Source organism: Thalassophryne amazonica, chromosome 12 (genome assembly GCF_902500255.1).
Source record: "Thalassophryne amazonica chromosome 12, fThaAma1.1, whole genome shotgun sequence".
Lineage (NCBI taxonomy): Eukaryota > Metazoa > Chordata > Actinopteri > Batrachoidiformes > Batrachoididae > Thalassophryne > Thalassophryne amazonica.
The window spans coordinates 75,094,482-75,116,030 of NC_047114.1; the positions used below are offsets into that span (position 1 = coordinate 75,094,482).

Sequence of the window (21,549 nt, forward strand, 5' to 3'; positions counted from 1 at the left end):
AAACTCAGGAGTCACTCCCTGCTTTCCAGCACATAAGATATTGAGGTACAGGGGTGGATCTCGATTCAAGCAAGGGGAGTGGCTTGGCTCTGTCCAAGTGCATCCCCCCCCCCCAGAAATTTTTTTTTTAATCTATGGCCTTTTTTGTTGAATTCTAAGCCTAACGGTCATCATCTTCAATACACATTTTTTTATTTTAAACACTATAAATCTTTTAATTCTACACTCTAAAAAATGAACCGCTGTCTCAATGAGAAAAAATGATGTAACAATTTGCATAGATTTTTTAAAGCTATTTCAAGCTATTAACTAAAATTATTTCAACTTAATTAGAGATGTCTTGTGGCATTAGCTCAGTTGAAAGTTGAAATAACTTAAAAAAAAAATCTATCAAATTGTTACATCATTTTTTTTCTTGTTGAAACAGCAGTTCCTTTTTGTAGAGTGTACATGCAGCAATCTTGTCTGTGCAAGATCTGTCCCATAGTTTATGACACCTTTGGTCAGTGGTTCAAGAAGGGCTATGGGCATTTCAAGGCCCCCCCTACATCCGCCACTGGGGTAGATCTTTTTCAACAGATTGGTTCTTTCAGTAACTTGAGCAGCCACATCTGACACCATGAGGGAAACATGCTCCTGTTATTCAGCTTATGTCATTTTTTTAATTGTTTATTGAGTATCATCTGAATAATCCTCTAATTTTAAATAATTATGAACATGTTTGTAGCTGCAGTAGAAACAACAGCTTATTAACAAGGCGACATTTCACCTCCCTTTGCAAAAAGAGCTGTTAAAACGCATATTTGCTCATATGTGTTGAACAAAATCTTAATTTTTTTTTTTTTTTTAACCACAATTAGCAGTCATCTTTCTTGAAGTTAAAGTTGATATTGAGTTGCCATATGGTTGAGCAATTCTCCGCTGACATCATACATCATGCATTATGAAACAAACATATGCTGTTTTCAAGACCAGGCAAGATTTGACTGCATTTTTGTTTTTCTTTGTAAACACTTCATAATCATCAGCATCTTTTTGTGGAGGTCATCTTATCAAGTTTTTGCTGTACTTGTCTCATCTCACATAGCATCAAAAGCACAAAACGTAAACAGAAATAGTGTAATTTTAAGAATGGAAAGGTAATTCTGCTCAAATGCAGTTCTTTCACTGTTGTTAAAGCCTATTTTTAAGATTTTTTTTATAACCTTCACACACCTACCAAGAGATAAAAACATGTCAGCAGAAATGGAATGGCACATAATCACCCTGCCACAGAGACAGGGGAAGGATTGTATTTGGATGAAATGGGCCATTGATTTGAGCGATGAAAGCCCACGACCAAGATGATATTCAGATGTTGCACAAATTCTTTCAGATCCAGCAGCAGTGATATGAATGAACAAATTATTTCTCCTAATTATTTAGTAGTTTTGCAGTACTTATAATGTCATTTTGTTTAAAAGACTGTGGTTCCAATTAGGCAATATCCAACCTGCTGCAAGTACAGAATTAACAAGGTTCAGTAGGACTTGGTGATAAAATGAAGTGGTGATCTAATAAAGGCAGAGCTCGCTTTTTGATATTGCTTTTGTCAGTCTGGTGACCTTGGCTTTTCGCATCATCACAGACAAAGGGCAAATTTCAGCTAAATGTCAGAAATCGGAGACACTCTGAGGGCCTAAGTATAGAGGGGCCTAATTAAAGATTCATGGATCTGCCTGAGCGCCCCTCCTCAGCCAGCTGATCATACTGTAGGAGGTTTGGAGGCATGTCCTCTCATAGGAGATGAGCTGTGATGGAATAAAGATTATCCATTATACTTTCCAGCAACATCACCATGCAATAACTCACACAAGGTCTGGATAACACCTGACAATTAGCAAACAAAAAAAATATGCAGAAAATCAGCCATTTCTGCCAGATGTAATGTTTCCTGTGTCATAGTTATCACCGGTGGATGTTTGTTTCTTTAACCTTTAGCAAGATAACTCAAAAGTCTGTCTACAGATTTCAGTGAAATTTGGTGTGCAGATAGAAAATGTTGCTGGGAATATGTGATTCAGTTTTGGAGGTGATTTGGAATACATTCTAGAACTGACATCCAGAAGAATGTTTGACACGTGGCAACATTTAATATTAAACGTTGTGAGAAGATGTTGATAATGTTGAAATTATTTTGCCAGAGTACAGAAACAGTGACAGTAAACAGTGAGCAATGTTCTCTTTAAGACATTTGCACAAGATGTTCAACAATATTTCACATAACTCTGAGTAACTGAGTAACACTGTTCATTATGTAGTCATCCTGCAGAGGGGGAGGAGTTATACAGTCTGATTGCCACAGGTAGGAAAGACCTCCTGTGAGTTCTGTGGTGCACCTCACTGATTTCAGTCTGTGGCTGAAGTTGCTCTGATAGGATGTCAATGTGGCATACAGGGGGTGGGAGGTGCTGTCCCAGGCACTGAGCAGTTTCCTCAACATCCTCCTCTCTGACAACCTCCACCACAAACTCTAGCTCAACCCTCAGGACATTAGATCCAGAACATATTTTGGATCCAGAACCAAGATAAAGTTTTAAACAATATGTGGCCAAGGTGGAGGACTGCCTTCAAGTTTTTAATTTTATTATCCTCACTTGACTGTGAGGGCAGGAAGGAGGTGGAAAGATGTGTCCTGTGTTTGTGTTTATTGGTGTCTGTCTACCATTGCCGTTCCTGACATGAGCTTTTTATACAAAGTTGGATGCCACTGTGATGTGGGAGTCTTCTGAGGTCACCTGGTTTAAGCTCCAGGCCTGAATTCTTGAAAATATAAATATGCCCCATTTGTTGTGAAAGTGTAGGAACACGGACCCACAACAGGGGGCGCAAATGAACGGACAATGGAGTAAGTCAAATAACAAAGCTTTACTGTTGTGAAACTCGCACAACAAACACAACAGATAACAATTTCGGGAACAAGCCGAATTCCAATGGTGTCGTGTGGGCAGGCTCGAAGGTAGGAGACGTCTGTCCAAGTCGAACCGGAACCACTCGATTTCCACCGCCACCGAACCCCGGGAATACTGGAGCCGCCAAGTCCCGAACTCCCAGGTGACCACTGCCTCCGCTTGTCGGATCTGGTACTGCTGGCGAGGAACAAAAACAGTCAGAGGTGGGTGCGCTGCACCCAGCAACACGGACGGTGGTAACACCACCTCCCCCTCTCGTCAAGTAAACACTGAAGTGCAGGAGTGTGAGTACTTATCCAACACTGTCTCCTGCTGCTCTTCTCTCTCTCTGTATAAAGGCAAAAAGTATTCAAGGTTGATATAGTCGGCTGGATACGTTACCTCCTCGGTAGAAACGATATCTCGGCAATGAGGTGGAGATGCCGTCCTGCTGATATACCCCTCTGATGATTGCTGTCAGCTGTCTCAGGTGATGGGTGACAGCTGTCACCCTGGCTGCTCCTGTGAGGCGGCAGCGCCCTCTGGTGCCTGGAGCCCGCACTCCAGGCAGGGCGCCCTCTGGTGGTGGTGGGCCAGCAGTACCTCCTCTTCAGCGGCCCACACAACACCATTGGCCCATATATAAGATGGGCCTGATTGTAAGACATCCCCCACCTCCTGAATGAACAGATACCACCGTTAACATTTTGGTTTATATCTTCTGTGATATGCTTCCAATTAACTTGACATTTTTAAGCAAGTCATGATGTCCACATGGTTCAATCTTTTTCTCAGACCAGGTAGACGTAGATCCAGATTGTACATGTTTTTAGCATTACCCGCAGTATAAAGTAGTGACAATAGTTGCATCAACTTAAGCTGACAGGTTTATGCAAAGTAATCTTAAAGTTGACTAACTCAAAATTCTGATCATCTTACAATCTCAAGTTCAATAGATCTGAAATCACAATTATGTTGAAAAATAAAATTTGACATATTGCAGGTTGTGATGTGGTGCCTTCCTGAATTTTATAAGGTTATTTAAAAAAATTTTAGGCTTTTTGGGAGACTTTTGGCTTTTGTTTTTTCATTTATCTTTGATGTTTTTTTAGTAGAATGCAATGGGCCCCAAACCTGGGGTCTAAAGTTGCATCCTAGGTTCTATAGTTATCTTAATCAGATCTGGCATTGTATCCAAGGGCTCTCTTCAAGATGGTGATCGTTCCCTTAATCGCAGACAACTGCACCTCATGTGCACTTGGGTGACCGGGGATTGCTTGTATATATGGTGCTGTGCCCAGTCTTGAGAAAGACATCTTAAATTCTCACTGCTTTAAAGGATTTGGATCAAATGATTTGCCTGGACCTGGTAGTTTCATAGGTGTCACTGTGTCTAATGTGCCATTTCATTTGGATTGCTGATCGTGGTTGAGGGGAGCTAAAATATGCCATCACTCCTCTTTAGAAGTGAAGATCTGTGTGTGTTCAGGTGCGTGGATGATTGACTGACGTTTTTTGACTGTGCACGTTTCAGAGGCAGCGGCTGAACAAACTCAGCAGGCTGTGTTGGGAGAGATCAGATGTTTGTGCTAATGAGCTGGATTTGGGGGACGGTGGCATTAAGAAGTCTTGGACAGGAAATAAGGCTCAAAGTGCAATTATTCAATCTGTACAAAGTAATGGAATATTTGTTGGGGAGGATGTTGAAATTCACTGGAGGAGAACAAATCTCAGATATATTAAAAGGCTGACAGATGGTAGATGCTGGATTTTTTTTTAATCCACTTCTATAAATATGCAGGATACAGGAGCAGGAATGTCAAAGTCCCTGTATCACCTTATGAATAAAGTATAGTAATAATCAATGCTGAGCCTATACTGTCGTGTTTTTTTTTTACTGCTTCAAAGTTTCACCCATCCACAAAAGAAAATATTGGCATAGTTAAACACTTTTCATGGAAGTTGTATATGTTTATCAATTAATTTCTACCTTGCACTGCACACTCTCTGAAATGATATGTGATTGATTGTCTCATTAATTCTTGAAACTGAAAGCAGCCAACACCAACCGAACTCACTGCAAGATTGGCTCGAGCCAAATAAATCATCACTGTATTTATGCACCTTCCATGCTGAACTTGGCGATAAGATTTCTATCGATTTCCATCTCGGTGCATTAGTGAAGCAGCGCCTGTGCACAGACTTGACGCTAACACATTTATCCTTTTACTTTGGTTTTGTGGATCATCATTGCAATTCCTGTCTGGGTATCATTTCATCTCTTTAGATAGTTATGTGTAATATTACATTAGGGTTTGTTTCCAGCAGGGGATTCTTTCAGTACAGCATGCAAGAAATATTGTTGGTGTCATTCATATCGAGAATCAGCATGAAGTGCTATCATCTGTTACAGTGGTGTCTGGCACACAGCTCGGATTTCTTGAGAATTGTTGGTAGACAGAGGCTGTCTTAGCCCGCTTCTGGGTAGGGCATAATATTTTCTAAGAGGGTCTGGTTACACCAGAGATGTGAAGTTTAAACATAGCCTGCATATGTTGTGGATAAATGCTCTGTAACATCAACTATAGGGGGAGGTGATGGATGGTCTAGAGGTTACAGTGCCTATCACACCATGACAGAGCAATGAAATGTATGATGAACTGATACAAATTTTGGATATCCATTTGTGCTTGTTTTTGTCCTACAAAAGACCTTTTCCCATTCACTTAAACTGTTCCTGGTTACCTGATGTCCATCAAAAACATTTGTGCATTCTCAGTACTTGGAGCGGACATCAGATGGAGATCTTTCCCAGTGGTTGCATGTTTGTTTTCCACTTTATCCTGTACTTGTTTGTTACTTCTTCAGTACTCAAGCATTCATGTCCTGTGGCTATATGATGCTTCAGACTGGGCTTCTGATTGGCCAAAGCTATATTAATATATTATATTATATATTATATTATATAATATATTCTCAGGGTTTATAGATGTTGTTATTGCGTTTATTTTATGTAAACATGCGAGAATCACAGGCTGTCTCTCCGTTATTTTCAATGGGAGCTGCTGTGAGCTACAATCGCTTCCTGATCATGTCGTTCTGGGGAAAGTGAAGTTTGCTCTTTAACATCTTGTTTATTGTTCTTTACAACACTGTTTTATGTTGCGATGTTAATGGTGTTGTCTGTGTGCAGCGGTTAAAGTGCCGCGTGATCACAGCATCTCAATGCAGTTCTCAATGTTACTGAGATCTCGCAGCGCGGTGAGCCAACATTTATGTGTCAAGATAATATTGAGTGCACGTTTTACAATATAATAAAATGTGTGCACAATATAATAAAACGCGTGCACAACATCATAAAACATGCGCATAATATAATAAAATGAGCGCACATTCTCTCCACATGCAAAACATTTTACAATGACACTTCCAGGGCTCCGTAAAAATGCCTGTTTTTACAAATAAAAATGGAATATTTTACAAAAGCACATTTATCTGTAACCACCAACACACAACACACGTCACATTAACGTGTTGGTTTGCATAATGAATGACTGAACCAATCAGTGTTTATCAGAGGCACATTTTACCCAGAATCCTTTGCGATCTGTCTGTGTTTGTTACAAAACCTCAGAATTATGAGGTCTGTTAGAAAAGTATCGGACCTTTTTATTTTTTGCAAAAACCATATGGATTTGAATCACGTGTGATTGCATCAGCCAAGCTTGAACCTTCGTGCGCATGCGTGAGTTTTTTCATGCCTGTCGGTTGCGTCATTCGCCTGTGAGCAGGCTTTATGTGAGCAGTGGTCCACCCCTCTCGTCGGATTTTTTATTGCGAATAAATGTCTGAACGATTTGGAGCTTTGCTGCATCAAATTTTTCCAGAAACTGTGAGAGACCTCCAGGTGGACACCGTTCGGAAAATTCATATGGCTTTCAGTGACGATTTTATGGGGATTACACAGATTAAGGAGTGCTCCAGCCAGTTTAAAGACCGCCCACAGCTGCTGACAGCACGGCGCACTCCCAGTTTAAAGACCGCCCACAGCTGCTGACAGCACGGCGCACTCCGAGCGCCAATCGACAGGCTGACATCTCGCTGAAACAACCAGATCATTTCCACGTGAAGGCTTTGTTGATCCGGGATGTCGCCTGACTTCCACAAAAAAAGGCAGAAGGCGTGGACATCAGCACTTTTTCGGCACATTCCACTGTTACAGGAGTTTTGTGCACATTTTGTGCTGCTCATGGCACATCACAAAACCACCTCCGTGTTGGTCTCACAGGACGGCTTTCAGATGGCTCAGATGGTTTTCGGTGGCTTTTCAGTCATGTGACTATCCGAGAAATTGTGCATGAGCTGGACATGCCCCAACATGCCCTGTGAGGCTTCATCACGGCGATGCTTTGCACCATGCGGCTCCGCTGCGACGCGCGGAATTTCTCCGCTCCTCTTTCCATGACAAAAACTCGTGTAACAGTGGAATGTGCTGTTCATTTCTAAACTGGATTCTGTGTTGATCCAGGACGTCCTCTGACTAGCACAGAAATTGCGGAAGACGTGGACATCAGCACTTTTTCGGCACATTGAGACAGATGTGCGGAGGAATTCCACGTGTCGGGACGTTTCAGCATGGTGCAAAGCAACGCCATGATGAAGCCTCACAGGACATGTTGGGGCAGGTCCAGCACATGCACAATTTCTCGGATATTCACACGACTGAAAAGCAACCAAAAGCCATCTGAGCCATCTGAAAGCCGTCCTGTGAGACCAACACGGAGGTGGTTTTGTGCCGTGCCATGAGTGGCACGGTGGCGCATCCCTCTGCTCCTCTTTCCATGAAAAAAAACTCCTGTAACAGTGGAATGTGCCGAAAAAGTGCTGATGTCCACGCCTTCTGCCTTTTTTTGTGGAAGTCAGACGACGTCCCGGATCAACAAAGCCTTCACGTTGGAAATGATCTGGTTGTTTCAGCGGGGTGTCAGCCTGTCGATCGGCGCTCGGAGTGCGCCGCGCTCTCAGACGCTGTGGGCAGTCTTTAAACCGGCTGGAGCACTCCTTAATCTGTGTAATCCCCATAAAATCATCACTGAAAGCCATATGAATTTTCCGAACGGTGTCCACCTGGAGGTCTCTCACAGTTTCTGGAAAAATTTGATGCAGCAAAGCTCCAAATCGTTCAGACATTTATTCGCAATAAAAATCCGAAGAGAGGGGTGGACCACTGCTCACACAAAGCCTGCTCACAGGCGAATGATGCAACCGACAGGCGTGAAAAAACTCACGCATGCGCACGAAGGTTCAAGCTTGGCTGATGCAATCACACGTGATTCAAATCCATATGGTTTTGAATCACACGTGATTCAAATCCATATGGTTTTTGCAAAAAATAAAAAGGTCGGATACTTTTCTAACAGACCTCGTAGTGCATTATTCAACATTAAAAGATATATGTTATATTTTAACTTTAGAGGAGTTATTCTATCTGTATTAATGTTATTTATAAATCAAAACCATAAGTCAGCACTGCTTTATTTTCCAAGACCTCGGCCTGACCGGAGCATTGTGATTGGGTAGAGAGCTGGGCTTTGTGGCTGCTCTCAGCTTGCTTCTGTGCTGGAAGCCATGTAGTAAACAAGAGCTTCCAGCAGAGGGCAAGATGTTCAGAGACAGACGTGTGGGCTCATTGTTTGGGTCTGTTGTTGCTTTTGATGCTACCAGAAGCGATCGCGGTGTTAAAACTCAAATTCAGTTTATTAATAGTTGCAAATGTACCAGAGACAATACTGGAATGTATCAGTTATCTGTAACTTCCGATACATTTTTGGGTGGTTTATCATTTTATCTTTATCAAAGATAACTTTTCAATTATCTGATTATCTGTTATTTGGTTATCTGTGCCCACCACTGCCCCCCAGTGCGCATATATGTGTTGAAACTGGGAAATTGTTCTACTGAATGTGGCTCTAGTGAAAATGTGATGTTATCCATCCACTGGAGACCAATAGATCAAGCAATATTTGCTACCAGACAAATTATTTCAATCCGTAATTAATCCGTTTACTCAATCCATCACAGTGTGATAACACCTTAAAGCGATGGGTTTGAGACTAGGGTTGGGTATCAAGAACTGGTTCTTTTTGGGTATCGTTAAGAAATGAGTCGATCCACCAATATCAATAGCCTTTTTTGCTTAATGATTCCCTTATCGGTCCTTCAGAGTGGCCATTGTTTTTGAGGGTGTTTGTCGGGAAAATGATCATTTCTCTACATTGATTACAGACCCTGCAGTGGCTCTGTAATCAACTGTTTCTGCAGCACGGCTCCACTTTGAAGCGTGAACCAATGAAACAATGCTTCGATCCACTGGCTCATTGGTTCTTTGATTCGCTGCTTTTCAGAAGAGGAAAGTTCGCTTCTTAAGCCATTAAAATATGTCAATCATGAGTCACTTTTGTGTGGATTAATGTCACTAACTGGGACTCTTGTCTTGTTGAAGTCAAGAAACGAGAATCGTCCTCCGTTGGCACAGCTCCAAACGCTTCGCGGCTCTCTGCTGAGACAGAGTCCGGAGGGAATTAATAGCTTCAAAACTAATTGCCGCTTTAAATAAAATGACACCTCTAATACAGACAATAAACTACAATAGACTAAAACATTTATTCCTCCCAAAATGAGATGTCCTACATTAGAGCGTAAACTGAGCGACCTTATGTCAAAAACTGATTTATGGCCCTGTCAGCCAATCAGAATCGACTATGTCACTAAGCCCCGCCCCTAACCCCGCCCCTTATGACATCACAACCAATCAGAATCTATTATGCCCCTAAGCCCCGCCCCTAACCACGCCCTAACCCTCCCCTAGTCCCGCCTCCAAGCCCCGCCCCTGGCTCCTCCCCTAACCCTGCCCTCAAGCTCCAACCCTAACCCCGCCCCAAGCCCTACCTCCCCTCCGACCCGGGTCTAATATTTTAATGTCATTTTATTTCATGAATTAAAGAACGATTAAAAAAAATACCTAGATCTTTTTTAATGTATTAAAGAATTAACTAATTCTGAAATAATTAAACATAAATCAGTGTCTAATATTTAATACCCCTTTAATATTTTTTAATTCTTAAATTAAAGCGCGTCCTTTTATGGTTTTTAATGCCTCAATTAAAGAAGGATTAAAAAATACTCGTATCTTTTGCACAATTATGGGAGGTTTTCTTCAGTTTAGTGGTTAAACACGAATATTTTAATACCCCTTTAATATTTTTTAATTCTTAAATTAATGCGTCTCCTTTTCTGTTTTTTAATTCTTAAATTAAAGAAGGGTTAAAAATAACCGTCTCTCGTCTGTAAAGGCTGTAAGTCTTTGCAGCAAGACGGTCAAATACCCACGCATAGAGCTCCTCACGGAAACATGACCCCATGGCTGTAATACCTGTTGCAGACGCTAGCTGTGTGCGTGTGTCTGTCTGGGGGTGTGTGTGCGTGTGTGTGTGTGTTTCGGAGGTGTGTGTGTGTGTGTGTGTGTGTGACCTGCGCAGCGGGGGTGTCACGCCGGATGGTCTTTTATAACATAGTAGAGAAGCTTGAATCTTTGGTTGAAGCTTGAATGTTTTATTACATCCGATTTCCTGATGACGGGGTCGTTCGCTGGGCTTGTTTGAAGACGGAAAAACAAAGCTTATTCTTAGTCACGATAGATGCAGTTTCTTTTAAGATATTACCCGGTCGATCAGGGGCTGCGGGACACCCGCTGATCGGAGATGCCGCCCGAGGTGATGAAGGCGGAAAAAACAAAGTTTCTTCTCAGTCACGCCAGATGGTGTTTTTATTCATCCGAGGCGTTGAATTAAGCCCAGCGGGCTGAAGACAGGGTTTAAAAATCCCCTTTTCGATGACAGAGTGACATACAGCATCCAGCATGGCGAGACGAACTCCCATCCTCCGTTACATGTGTGAGATGCCCGTGAACATCACCATGACGACAGAGGGCTCACTCGCTCCAAAAAAAGCGAGGATGTACGTCAGCCGCTTGAGTCAGCCGATACCGGAGGAAGATTTGACGTACGGCCTGGAGGGGCCCGAACGTTTAACTTACACGTTCGATCCGTATTTTGCCCAAGTAAGTTTCTTCACTCTGGCTGAGGGTGAGACTGCCACTCGAGGAACCCCGCAGGTGGTGCTTACTTCCGCCGACTGATTCGTGACACGGTCAACCCTGAGCCTCCAGGAGATCGGACGCCGGAAAAGGGGAAAACTCACTTCCAACTCACCTGGCTCAGCCCCCAGGGGCCGCACTATAGGGTGATATTTCAGCTGGGACCTCCTGACGCTGACTCTGAGGGTGAAATTAAATTGGAGAGAATTAGTGCCAGCAGCCACGTCAGATCCGTCACAACCGCGGCTGAGAGCTGGGACGAGTTGTTCAACACCTGCAACGAGAGGATTATGGGCCTTTTTACAAGGTGCCTGGCCTGGAGGGACGTGATCGAAGTCCGAAAAAACTTGGCCCCTCTTTTTACTTAAAAAAAAAAAAAAAAAAAACTCTGCCGTAGCTCCTCCCCCGCATGCACGGGGATTTCTATAAAAAAAAACCAGCGGACCACATCTCATTTAAGCATCGAACGACAAACCAGCATGAGCTCCTCAACCTCCCCCATCGCACCGGCCGATGACATCACTTGTGACTGCGCACTCGCCTGTGGAAGAGACCCGCCATCCCCGGGGCAGGCCTGGACGAGAGCCGCCGAACCGGTCGTGAACCAGGGCCGGCGCCAGAAGGCTTCACGGACCCGCGGCGGGTACGAGACCCCGTGGGGAGTTCAGCTCGAACCGGTCTGGGGAGAGATCCATCCTTCTCACGCGCTTTCTAGCCCGGGAAGCGTGGGCTCTCTTCCCGCTGTCACAGAGGCCGCGAGTCTGGGGGAGGTACAAGACCTCGAGCGGGCTGAGAAATATGCCACATCTTACGCATCAGACCGGCCAGACGGGTTCCTGTCAGAGGAATTCCTGAAAACAGTGAAAGTCGGCGTGGCCCACTTACTTTTGGCTGTGATCAAAAGTTACAGACAAAAACTCTGTTACGGGTGTGAGATTGATCACCCCAGCCAGCGCCAGCACGAGTGCCTGGACCCATTAAATGAATATTTCTTTACCGGACATTTTGAGAGATTAATGGTGAGACTCTGGAGACCGACCTTCATTCCGGCTGTGGTAAAACTACTAGCCCAGCGCTTCCTCAATCCATCGGCGGCGAGGGTCCAGGGGGCGGTAGAAAACATCCTCACTGAGCTGAAATACACTGATAATTTTGAAGCAAAGATCAACAAACTGTACACGTTTCGGTGAAGACGCCGATCTCGACCTGGAGGGGATGGTAGCCGTCTATAACCCCGACGACTGAAAAAAACCTGCATTTTTTTTTTTTATATCATCATTATATTGTTTACAGTCATGGGTAATTGTGTGATGAGTCTCTTTCAAAGCCTGCAGGAAGTTTATATTATACGTGGACTCTCGTATAAGCTGGAGCGGGCCGTCATTCGCAGGCTGGAGACCCCAGACACCCCGCCTTCATGCGTTATGGAGAGGGTCTTCGACGTTATCAGACGTCGTCCCGGGCCCGAAGTCTGGACAGAACATATCTACAACGCGGCTCTCCATTCATCTGAAAAATCTCTGTACAACGTATTACTGAAAATCTCTGTTTTGACCACCGACGATTTTAGACGGTGTAATCCGCTTTACCTGCTTACATTATACACTCTGTTTGTGGATGTGATGGCGTGCCGGGTGAAACAGCTGGAACTGCCCAGAGGGGAGATTGTTCCTACACTTTTACAGCTGAATACGGAAATAAACCGTAAATGCGGGGGAGATGTATTACTCAGAGTTTTCCAGTTTTGTATGTGAACGTATACTTTTTTCCTTCATGTATGTTGTGTTTAATAAACATGAACGTATACTTTTTTCCTCCACGTATGTTGTGTTTAATAAACATGAACGTATACTTTTTTCCTCCACGTATGTTGTGTTTAATAAACATGAACGTATACTTTTTTCCTCCACATATGTTGTGTTTAATAAACATGAACAATTGGTTTTTTCTCTGTGTGTGACTTTAATGAATGTAATAAAGCATATATTCTAAAACTTAGACGGTCAGTGTTCTTTCCAATAATATTGTTGAAAAAAGGGTGAAATGTTTTCAAATCAAATTTATATAGCGCCAAATAACAACAAACAGTTGCCCCAAGGCGCTTCATATTGCAAGACAGAGTCATACAAACGAGGTTTTGGTGGAAAAAAAGGTTCTCGTATGAATTTATGCGGGGTTTTAACACGGTCTTATTAAAAGGTCGAGGCTGATCTGTGAGCGCTCTCCGCGGTACTGAATCAGAGTTCAATTTAACGTCTCCAAGAGCGGCTGTATTAAAGGCCCGCGCTCATCTGTGAGCACTCTCCGCGGTACTGAATCAGAGTTCAATTTAACGTTTCCAAGAGCGCCTATTTAAAACAAAAGATTAATATTTATGTTTGCTAAAACATATAAAAATGAAAAAGGACTATCCGCTTCATCATTCTGAAGAGATCCGCCTTGAAAGATGGGTGATGAGGATTTAATGAGGGTTATGTATTATAGTCCGGCAAATCCGGGGAGTTTTGGAGGACCGGAGCGTTTACGCAGGGCTCTGCGCGATCAACTCAGATCTAAAATTCGTATGAGGCATATCAGAGATTTCCTGTCGGGGAAAGATGCATACACATTACACAAACCTGCCAGGACGCATTTTCCAAGAAATAGAGTATTTGTCACAAACCCGCTTAACCAATTTCAGGCGGATTTATGCGACATGCAGGGGTTATCAGATTTTAACGACGGGTACAAGCCCTTCGTTCTCTGGATTGTATAGATACTTTTAGAAGGCAACTAAAGACGCATTTCTTTAAGTTAGCTTTTTAACCTAATATTGTATTTTATTGTTTTCGTGTGTTATTTTTAGATTATTTTTGTATGCCATGTGCAGCACTTTGTGACCCTGGTCTGTGAAAGGCGCTTTATAAATAAAGCTTACTTACTTACTTACTTACAAGTACCTGCTGACCGTTATCGATATCTTCTCAAAAAAAGCGTATGCCAGAGCCCTGAAGTCGAAGCAAGGGCGCGAAGTCTCACAGGCCTTTGCCTCACTCTTAAAGCACGCAAGCTACAGACTGATGCTGGGAAAGAGTTTTTTAACAAACCGTTCAAAGATTTAATGAAAAAACACCGGATTCTACATTTTGCCACGGCCAGTGATCTGAAAGCCTCGGTTGTCGAGATATTTTACTGCTAAAAACACACAAAGATACATCGATGTCCTGCTGTCTCTACTCATGGCTTATAACGAGAGTTATCATAAAAGCATTAAGATGAGACCGAATGAGGTTAATGCTCGAAATGTAGATCAAGTGTTTCAAAATTTGTACGGGGCATCCACCCTACGCAGGAGGCCTGCGAAGTTTAAATATAAGGTCAGAGATATAGTCAGGGTCTCCAAGCTCAGGGGAGTTTTTGATAAAAAATATGAACAAAGTTTTACGGATGAAATGTTCACGGTGTCAGAATGTATACAACGTGCGCTGCCCGTTTATAAATTGAAAGATTATGACGGCGAGACCATTGAAGGTTCATTCTATGAACCAGAATTGCAGAAGGTTAAAATAGCAAAAGACAGACCGTATCAGGTTCAAGAAATTATTCGTGAATGTTTTACCAAGGGGAAGAAATTTGTATTTGTCAGATGGAAAAAATGGCCTGAGAAATTTAACTCCTGGGTTCCCGCGGACCAGCTGATGGCCGTATAAATATGAGAACATCTATCTTCAACTGACATATGAGAAATGGATCGGGATCTGAAACACGGATTTTATATGACTCTGCCTTCAAACGCCAGCCTAAAAGTATTCCCGGACAACACAATTTCATGGTACCAGGTGGACTTGGCTCGACACCTGGATCTAGAGGGTGACTGGGATGTGGCGCTGACGGAAATTTCTTATCCACACACCTGGTTGAATATCCCAGAAAAGCCTTGCTGTACATTTCAGGTGAAGAAAATTACGGGCTTACCGCCCAAGAACAAACTCGCCGTTCACTCGCAATTTTTTGACACGGGATAGTACGATAACTTTGAGGTTATTGCAGCGCGGATAAACCCTCGTTTGAAGACTATAGAGCCGAAGCTGACTTTAAAATATGACGATATCCAGAAAAAGTTTCTGTGGGAAGGAGACGGTACCTGCCAGGTATATTTTGAAGCCCCGACGGCGTACATGCTGGGGATACAGCCTAATCAATGGCTGAGATGCGGACCCGGGGTCACGAGCTCTCCCCGCTACCCCGATATAAAAGCGGGCATGTATCACCTGTTCTGTTATACAGACGTTGTACAACCTCAGGCGGTGGGCGACGCTTTTGCTCCTCTCCTCCGAGCGTTCGAAATTGGAGGTCGTTTCGGGGAAATAATTACAAAGAAATTCAACCCTGCTTATTACATCCCGCTCTCCAAAAGACATATTGAGACGGTACGCATCGAAATCAAAAGCGATCAAGATCGACCGGTGAATTTCAGATACGGTAAAGTGGTTGTGACATTACATTTTAAACCGGCGGAATAAAAAAATGGCCAGGGCAGCGCACAAAGCCGACATTTATAGATTTGTGCCTTACTATGAAAATCAAGTCGGGAACGGCCTTCACGGCTTCCACGGCGCTCCTGTTATGTACGGGCGTGGGCTCGGGAACATATTTTCGAAACTGTTCAAATTTGTGTCGCCGCTGATTAAATCGCCAAACCTCACCTGAAAAACGCAGCTCGAAGCATCGCTTCCGACATAGTGAGCCGCGTTGTTGAGAGGGCCGGACGGAGTCAGGAACCCGAGCAGCAGCGGGGGTCCGGGATCATGGTGCTCTCAAGAAGGCCCGGAAACGCCCCCCGGGGAAACGGATCAAAACGGTTAAAAAGCGAAAAACCCCCGGAAAAAGCAGAACAGTTCGAAGGAGGCATAAGAAGAGGAGGTTGTCCGGGGATATTTTCTCTTAAACAATGTCTCTTTTGCGAAATAATTCCCCTGAATGCACCATGAGCGAATTGGATTTATTCGCCGTCCCCGGGACCCAGCTGTCCATCGAGCAAAGCCAATACATTGAGGTCAGCCTGTTATCAGCCCTGACGGACACGGGCCCTATCAAGTTTTTATCCCCGGAGACGGTGAGAGGTATTTAAACCTCAATAATACGCTGCTTTATCTGCGATTGAAAATTACAAACGCAGACGGGACTGACCTTGCTAATGCCGCCCGCGTGAGGGTAATAAATTACCCTCTCAATACGATGTTCTCGCAAGTCGACGTGACTCTGGGTGACCGGCTAATTTCCCAGTCCAGCGCGACGCACCCGTACAGGGCGATGATTGAGATGCTGCTGAACTTTTCGCCCGCTTCATTGAAATTTTTAGGAGTCATGATTGATGAAGATCTTACATGGAAGTCACACATAAATTACATAAAAGGAAAAATAGCGAAAGCCATTGCTGTTTTGCATAAAGTAAAATATTCATTAAATAGTTATGGTTTATTAACATTGTACAATTCATTGATTGTCCCATATTTAACTTACTGTGTAGAAATCTGGGGATCAACATATACAACCTATATACAACCTTTATTTATTTTGCAGAAAAGAGCTTTAAAAGTGATTAGTAACAGTGGTTTTAGAGATTCATCTAATCCATTGTTTATTAAGTATAGGGTACTTAAATTTCATGATTTAGTTGATTTGAAAATATTACAAACGATGTACCAAGTTAATAAAAATACTTTACCAACAAACATTCAAAATATGTTTGAAAAAAGAGTAAGTAGTTATAAATTGAAAGGAATAGAAGTCTTTAAAAAACCAAGATTTAGAACCAAAGTAAAGGAAAGGAGTATTGCAGTAAATGGTGTCAAATTATGGAACAATCTTAATAAAGAAATTAAAGAATTAAGGTCGCTTAAATTATTTAAAAAAACATATTAAATTAGATGTATTAAGTAAGTATGAAACTATGAAGTAAGTCAGTGGGCTTCAAGAAAGTCAAAAAAAAAAAAAAGTAAACTGTTAATAATGTTTGGAGTGTCTTAAGTTTAAATGTAACCTGTCAGTGATGTAATCTATTAATTAATGGTCATAATTATGAAATGGGTCAGTGGTATGTGACAAGTTAAAGAAATGCAATCTGTTAAATAATGTTGACTATGATGCTGTATATTGAAAGATTGTATTGTTAAAAGGGGCAGAAATCATAAGACTTGTTCTTCTTTCTGCTCCTTTTCATTCTGGTATTGTGGTGCTTTTGTTTTTTGCTTTTCTGTTTTTCTTTTAAATGAATGAAATAAATATTAAAGAAAAAAAAAAAAAATCGCAGTTCACGGGCGGATTGTTTTACAAAGACACCCCGGGTCAGCACAATTCGACTGCTGTGGATGACGCGGGCCCGAATAAAAGCCTTGTGAGCAGAGCACGCTTTAGCGCCGAATCCCGTGAATTTCAAGTTCAGGGCCCGCTGCACGTGGACATATTTTTCTGCGAGAGGCTTCTTCTGAATAATGTTGATCTAAGAGTTAAATTAATTCGAGCCAGCGATGCTTTCTGCCTGATGGGGCTGGCGGCCTCCACTTTCAAGCTGAAAATTCTGGGCGCGTCCCTATTCGTTAAGAAAGTCACCATATCTCCTGCAGTGAGATTGGGTCACTCCGCAGCTCTCATGAAAGGGAAAGCCGTGTACCTGTTATCACGAATCAACGTTAAGACTTACGTGATCCCCAGCCATTCCAGGATATGCAACCAGGAGAACCTGTTTTTAGGAATCATGCCCAAATATGTGGTTCTGGGTATGGTGAATCACAATGCATTCAGCGGGAGAAGAGATCTGTCCCCGTTTGAATTTGCACACTAGGACCTGGAGTACCTTGCACTCAGTCAAAACAAGAGACAGCTGCCGGCTAAAGCTTTCCAGCCTGAATTTAACAACGGACTCCCTGTGAGGGAGTTTTACAATCTCTACACGGCAACCGGGCGACACCTCAAGGACCTGCCTCTCTGTATAGACCGGGAGGATTTTGCACACGGCTGTGCCCTGTACGTCTTCAATTTAAACCCGGAGGAGGACAGCGGCGCTCTGAGCCCCGTCTCCACATCGACCCTGCGACTTGAGATGAGATTCAGAGTTGCGACTCCGCATACCACCACGCTGATAGTGTACGCGTGTTACGATTCTCTCCTGGAGATTAATTCCAAGCGACAGGTCCTTGTGGATTTTTACTGATGAACACCCTGGAATTGGACGCTGTTATGAGGGGCTTAATAGGAGACCTGTTCGCCGGTGTTTTCGCGCCTGACGAGTTATTCCAGATCAAGCCGGACCCTCCCGTATATTTCATTGTAAACACCCACCATAGACATTTAGCGGGGGAACACTGGTTAGCGCTCACCATTGAAAAAAATGGTCGAGCCACATTTTTTGACTCGTTCGGCCTCAGCCCGGACTTTGAATACTACCCTAAAAGCATCCTACGATATCTGGAGAATCTCCCAGATGTTAAAAACATTCTGTATCACAACAAACAGCTTCAGCACGAGTTATCGGACGTATGTGGACAACACTGCGTGTATTATCTGTATAACAGAGCCGCCGGGAAGTCGTACCAGGACGTGGTGTCTTTATACACTGAAAATACTATCGCGAACGATGATTTGGTTTCTGATTTTGTGAAAAGATATCGTTATTGCCTTAAGAAAATCTGCAATACCTCCTGTAACCAGCTAGCAGGGCCTTTGCATGAGTTTAAATATTGTCACGGCTTGTGTTAACCGGCGTTCCTATTATTTTATGTTTTTCCGTGTGAAAATATAACCCCCATCTTAGAACGCTCTCCCGATCATACCTTTAAAGTTTTAGCGCGTTTGCATAATTTAATACCCTGTTATTAAGCGTAGAAAGAAGTGTTGATCTTTGACCTTTGATTTTTTTATGTGTGTTTTTTTGCGAAAAAATGCTTCGGATGTGTAGAAAACGCTCTCCCGATCATACCTTTAAAGTTTTATCGTGTTTGCACGCTTTAAACCCCCGTTATTAAGCGTAGAAAGAAGCGTTGACCTTTGACCTTTGATTTTTTTTTTATGTGTTTTTTTCGCCTGAAAACGGGATGGATGTGTGAGAGCGGCCTCCCGATCATACCTTTAAAGTTTTATCGCGTTTGCACGCTTTAAACCCCCGTTATTAAGCGTAGAAAGAAGCGTTGACCTTTGACCTTTGATTTTTTTTATGTGTGTTTTTTTCGCCTGAAAACGGGATGGTTGTGTGAGAGCAGCCTCCCGATCATACCTTTAAAGTTTTATCGCGTTTGCACGCTTTAAACCCCCGTTATTAAGCGTAGAAAGAAGCGTTGACCTTTGACCTTTGATTTTTTTTAATGTGTGGTTTTTTTTGTGAAAAATGTTCCGGATGTGTGAAAGCGGCCTCCCGATCATACCTTTAATGTTTTTCATTTTTGCATCGTTGTTATTAAGTAGAGCAGTGCTGAAAGTTGTTTTTAAACCATATGCCGAATAAAAGTGATGAAGGCCGGAGATGAGTTTCAGTCGGTGTTTTATTAGTAACAGTATACAAAAACGTGTCTGACTGCGATGTATTTTAAAAAATCTTGATCATAATATCCAGTCAGTTTTTAATTCGACACCCTCCTTTTATGGTGAAAAACCTTCCCAGCGTTGGAAGTCTTTTTTTTTCTTAAGTTTCTTCCTGGCCGGCGAATCGGTTAAAAGAAGGGTTTCATCCGGCGAGCTGCTCCGTCCTTTTTTAAGCTTCTGAAACTGCTCGCGGGCTTGCGGGTTTGATACGCACGCCACCGGAATGTTCCGCTCCTGTAAAATATTGAGGAACTTCACCCAGCCTGTAGGGGGGCTCGATTTCTTGAACGAGGATCCGAGATGTTTCATAAGCTCTATGGCGTGAGACCCCCTCACGACTTTCTCTTTGTAAATAAATTCCTCCGACGGACTCCAGCGCGTATCACCCATCGACAATTTCCTCATAATATATTCAGCGTTTCTACGCTCTCTGGAGGGGATGTTCTTCAGGACCTCTGTGAAAGTCTCATCCAGCTCCTCCTCCTCCTCCTCCACCCCCTCCTCCTCAGGTTGCTTAGTGACGCGAGTCTCTTGCGGGGGTGAAATACGTGATTCGAGTTCCCCGTTTGATCAGGGTTAAATAGCGCTGCAGCAGAGCCTCATACTTTTTAATTTTTTCATAAGGGGAGTGAGTACGTTCCTCCAGCACGGCCCGCATTCGCGAGTCTAAATAATTTTCCACCGTTTGTCTGATGTTATTTCCACTCGGCGGAACGGAATGTCCGAGTTGAAGCATCTGTTGAGGAGTCAGTAAAAACATCTTTTGCGCCGCTTTGAATGCCATTATCCTCTGGGTACTATTAGACTCGTTATAACGGGCAGGGCCGCGGCGAGCAGAGGCAAGAGAAAGCCGCCCGTCTGAATCAGCGCTCCCCGCTTCCTTTTGTAACTGGTTTTTCTATCGGCCAGAAGACGTAAAACTCTTTTTCGTTTTTTCAAGGCACGGAATTGAGAGTCGCTCAAGGCGATATTCCCCTTTAATATATTCAAAGCGATCTCGGATAAAGTTTTCAGAAGCTCCGGCCTGCAGGTCTTCAGGCTGTGGTGACGCTCCCTCGTCCCGGCTCTGATTAGCGCTTTAAGAGCGGGGGCGTTCCTTTTTAAAAGAGAGCTCATATCCGTTTATCTTTCTGTAAATAAACCATGGGCCACTCGTGCGGGAGTAATCCCGATCTCAGTCTGAACTGATCTGGACACTCCTGCGTGCAAAGCCAGAATGTTCATCTGTAACTTGTCTCTGGGGTTTTTAAACAGCACCATATAATTACAATTCAAGCTGATGGTTGGACTGTATTTCCCTTTATGAAACACGTTGTGTGATCATGATGACGCTCATATTCCGGTGATGTCTGTACTGGGTGAAAATTCTTACAACTTCAGGATGATCCGTTGCTTGAAAGATGAGATCGTCCAAAATAACCAGATGGCTCTGACCTTCAGGGAAAAGGCTGTCGTCCAGAAATGAGTCAGGGAGTCCTCTTACAAATTTAATATTTTTATTCTTCAGTTCAGAATACAGAGGTTGTTCAGACGTACGTATACAGCCATACAATGTTGTCAGGCACATATCTCATAGCGTGGCAACAATTTTCCAGCAATGTTTTCACAAACACAGTCTTTCCCAAACCACTCGGTCCAACAATGAGACAGGAGAATGGGGGCTGAAGTCTGGGGTCAAACTCCACCGTATTTCCCGAGTGAGACGTTTCAAAATCCGAACGGTTCGGTTTCCCCGTCCTTTAAAAGACGCCGCTTGTCATACACCACCCTGAAGGATTTTTGAAATGACACGTTTGTCAAACTGAAACTGCTTTTATGATGTTTAATTCCCTGCTGCGGTGTTTTGATAGATGCAGCGAGGGCGGGGTCTTTTATATAACCCTCGACCAGATCTTTGACGCTGTCAAG

General features: G+C 43.2%; 1 protein-coding gene across 2 annotated transcripts in view; it reads left to right on the plus strand.

The window, feature by feature from the left end:
- Nucleotides 1-21,549, plus strand: part of asic1c (acid-sensing (proton-gated) ion channel 1c) — a 337,041-nt gene that overhangs the window by 219,679 nt on the left and 95,813 nt on the right. The window lies entirely within an intron of this gene.